Raw genomic sequence first — 4,152 nt, 5'->3', positions numbered from 1 at the left:
TCCTGTTTCTGGTCCTGATCTAATTCCTATTCCCATTCCAATCCTAATCCCATTCCTGTTCCCAATCCCTATCTCATTCCCATTCCCAATCTCGTTCCCCTTTCTGATTCCGATCTCATTCCCAATCTCGGTACCTTTTTCCCAATTCCAAACCTTTTCACATTCCCAATCCCTCTTTCATTCCCATTCCCAAGCCTGGTCCCATTCCTGATCGTATTTCCATTCCCAATCCAGGTCCCATTGCCTTTCCCAATGCCGTTCCCAATCCCCTTTCCCATTCTCAATCCTGTTCCCAATCCCCAATCCCAATCCTTTTCCCATTCTCAATCCTGGTCTCATTCCTGTTTCTAATCCCTCATTCCTAGTCTCGTTCCTATTCCAAATCCCTAACTTGTTCCCAATCCCAAACCTCTTCCTGTTCCCATTCCCATTCCCAATCTCATCCCGATCTCATTTGCCATCTCGATCCCTTTCCCAATCCTGATCCCATTCTCATTCCCAATCCCTATTTCATTCCCAATCCTGATCCTGTTTCCAATCCTGTCCCCAATCCTAATCCCTATTTCATTCCCATTCCCGATCCTGTTCCCAATCCCGATCCTGCCACTGTTTTCAGGGAATCATTTTGATCTCAACCTCTACCCCTCAAAATTGGGGGTCAAAACCCCCAAACGCTAAATTTGGGATCAAAACCCCCAATTCCCAAACTCTGGGGTTTGAAATATTTTGGGTGTCCAGCCGCCCTGATCTCAAAATTCTGGGGTCAAACCCCCTCATCCCAAACCCTGGGGTGTCAACACCGCCAAACTTTAGGATCAAACCTTGCATATCCCCAAACTTTGGGGTCAAACCCACCAGACCCCAAACTCCCCTCCAAAACCACTCCACCCTGGGGGGCACAGCAGGGGTCATTTGGGGATTATTTGGGGTTGGTTTGGGATTGATTTGGGGTTGATTTGGGATTGATTTGGGGTGAGGGCAGGTCCAGATGCAATGTCTGCAGAGAGACCCTGGGTACAATCCTGGGGGTGGGAAAAACCCCAAAACCCCATGGGAAACCCCCAAAACACCTGAGGAATTCTAAAAAGGGGATTTGGGGTTGGTTTGGGATTTAATTGCTGTTGATCTGGGATTTATTTGGGGTGGGGGCAGCGCCAGGTGCAATGTCTGCAGAGACCCTGGGTACAATGCTGGGAAAAACCCCAAAAACTCCTGGGAGACTCTAAAAAACGGATTTGCAGTGGAAAAAGGAGATTTTGGGGTAAAAGGGGAAGGATTTGGGATGGAAAAATGAGATTTTAGGATGGAAAAGGAAATTTGGGGGAGGAAAAGAGGGTTTTGGGTGGGTTTTGAGGATTTGAGGTCAGGATTTCGGTGGGAAAAGGGGATTTGGGATTGAAAAAGGAGATTTTGGGTGAGAAAAGGGAATTTTGGATGGACAGGAAAGGATTTGGGGTGGGAAAAGGAGATTTTGGGTGGGAAAAGGGGATTTGGGTTGGGAAAAGGAGATTTTGGGGTAGGAAAAGGAATTTGTGATGCACAAGATTTGGGGTATGAAAAGGAGAATTTGGGGTCTGAAAAGGACATTTGGGGTGCACAAATGTCACAGCCCGAGGTGTCTCCTTAGCCCCGAGATCACCTCAGGAGGACATGCAGTGGTTCAAATCCTGGTTTTCCCAAAGCCGCCGATGAGAGATTGCAGCAGACGGTTTCAGAGGCTCCAAGGATTGTTCATTGTTTCCTGTCTCAGGAACTCTTTGCCCGGCTGACAGCGCTCTGTCCAGCCGGGCATCCAGGATGGATCTGCCTGCTGAAGGCAGGGCTGCTCTTGGATAGTCTGCATGACCTGCTAAATGTTTATAACAACTTTCCAATACAATACAACTTTGTTCAACAGTCCAGCTCTGTCCCCATCCACTCTGAAAGTGCCAGCATGTCACCCAGCATGGATGACACGGAGAAGGAGGAGGAAGAAGTATCCACACCCCAAATTCTCCATTTTGGCCACGTGTCCCTTATCATGAACATCCCCAAAAGTCTATTTATCTACGTTCTAACAGTCTAATTTACACTGTACTAATTTTGGTGGCTTGTTTCCATTCCCTCTGTGTTGGTAATTTCCCCCAGGGGTTTGAATTCAGCGCCTGAGACACCTGGGTGTCACTCAGGGGTCTTTGAGACCCTCGCCAGGGGGGTTTGAGACCCCCAAGGAGGCCAGGGGAACACCCAGGGTTCCCACAGGAGGGATTTCAGGGGATTTTGGGGGAATTTGGGCAGATTTCAGGGAATTTGTGGAGGGATTTTGAGGGATTTTGGGAGATTTGGGGAAATTTGGGGGGATTTTGGGGATTTCAGGGGATTTTTAGGAGATTTCAGGGGGATTGGGGAGGATTTGGGGATGGTATGTGGAGGATTTGGGGGGATTTTGGAGAGATTTTGGGGTTTTCAGGGAATTTTGATGGATTTTGGGGTGGATTTGGGGGGATTTTGGAAGATTTTTGGGGGATTTGGGGGGATTATGGGGGGATTTCAGGGAATTCTTGGGTGGATTTTAGGGAGATTTGGGGGGAATTTGGGGGGAATTTGGGTGGATTTCAGGGAATTCTTGGGTGGATTTTGGGGAGATTTTGGGGAGATTTGGGGGGAATTTGGGGGACTTCAAGGGGGATTTCGGAGGGATTTCGTGAGGGGATTTGGGGGTTTTGAGGCAATTTAGGGGAGATTTTAAGGTTTTCAGGGGATTTTGAGGGATTTTGGGAGATCTTTGGGGGTTTTGGGAGAATTTGGGGAGATTTGGGGAGATTTCTGGGGGATTTTAGGGGATTTCAGGGAGTTTTGGGGGATTTTAGGGTTTCTCCAGATCCCCCCCAGATCCCCCCAGCCCCCGCAAAAACCCCTCCAGACCCCCCTAAAACTCCTCCCAGCCCCCTCCCCCCCGAAGCCCCCAGACTCACTGGGGCCCGTCCTGGATCAGGCGGGCACGGGCCGGTGGAACAGGAGCCACTTCCAGGGACCCTGGAGAGTTTCTGGGGAGGGAGCACCTTGGGCACCCCTCCAAACTGAGGGGGGATCCCCCTGCCCCCAAAACCCCCCAGATCCCGGTCAGGGTGGGGCTGGGACCCCCCCCCCAGGAACCCCAAATCATCCCTGGGACCCCCAAATCTGCCCCGGGCCCTACTCCCCCCCCCCCCCCCCCCCCCGAGAACCCCAAAACCCTCCCAGGACCCCCAAACCTCCCCTGGGACCCCCCCAGGAACCCCAAAACCCCCTAGACCCCCCCAAAATCCCCTCCAGACCCCTCCCAAAAACCCCTCAAGGACCCCCCAGGACCCCTCCCTAAATGCCCTCAGAGCCCCCTCAGACCCCCCCCAAGCCCCCCAGACGCCCCCAAAATCCCCCCAACCCCCCCAAACCCTCCAGCCCCCCCTTAGAACCCCCCACCCAAAACCCCCCAGACCCCTTCTAGGACCCCCAGACCTCCCCAAGACCCCTCCGCCAAGTGCCCCCCAGAGCCCCCCTCAGACTGCTCCCCAAAACCCCTCTTAGGAACCCCAGACCCCCCTCAAAACCCTCCAGAACTCCCCAGACGCCCCCAGACGCCCCCAGGACCCCTCCCCAAAACCCCCTAAAACCCCTTCAGACCCCTCCCCCCAAACCCCCAGACTCCCCCAAAACCCCCCTGAGCCCCTCCCCAAATGCCCCCCAGACCCCCCTTTAGCTCCCCACCCCCCACCCCTCACCCCGCCCCGCCCCTCCCGTACCTGTCCCTGCGCCGCCTCAGCAACTCCCGCAGCCCCTCGTCCTCTCCCGGCGCCTGCCCCGCTCTCTGCAGCGCCTCCCTAAGCGCCCGCCCGGGGCCACTCCCGCCTGGCTTCTCATTGGCTGCAGCGCGCGCGGGAGGCGGGTGTTGCTGAGGGGAGCCGTGCGCTGATTGGTTGGTTCGGGGAGAGGCGCGCCGCTATTGGCTGGGAGGAGCCCGCGCACGCGGCGGAAAGAGCGTGAGGGGAGAGCGGCTGTGTAGGAAGCTGAGGTAGGGCTGTGGGGAAAAGCGGGGAATTGGGGGGGAATCTGAGGGGAATTGAGGGGAATTGAGGGGTCTGAGGGGAACTGAGGGGTCTGAGGTGGGTCTGGAATGAATTTGGGGGAGTTTGG

General features: G+C 54.5%; 1 long non-coding RNA gene across 1 annotated transcript; it reads right to left on the bottom strand.

Moving 5' to 3' along the window:
* Positions 1-1,098: 1,098 nt before the first annotated feature.
* On the bottom strand, positions 1,099-3,853 carry LOC130266408 (uncharacterized). The gene is made up of 3 exons (XR_008842877.1): positions 3,762-3,853; positions 2,955-3,075; positions 1,099-1,849 (listed from the first exon to the last, which is right to left on the bottom strand). It is a non-coding gene; the product is annotated as an uncharacterized LOC130266408 (long non-coding RNA).
* Between the last annotated feature and the right edge of the window lie 299 nt (positions 3,854-4,152).

This window comes from Oenanthe melanoleuca, unplaced genomic scaffold (genome assembly GCF_029582105.1).
Source record: "Oenanthe melanoleuca isolate GR-GAL-2019-014 unplaced genomic scaffold, OMel1.0 S035, whole genome shotgun sequence".
NCBI classification, from domain to species: Eukaryota; Metazoa; Chordata; class Aves; order Passeriformes; family Muscicapidae; genus Oenanthe; species Oenanthe melanoleuca.
The sequence above is the reverse complement of the archived record's forward strand: the minus strand, read 5'-3'. Positions and strand labels throughout refer to the sequence as shown.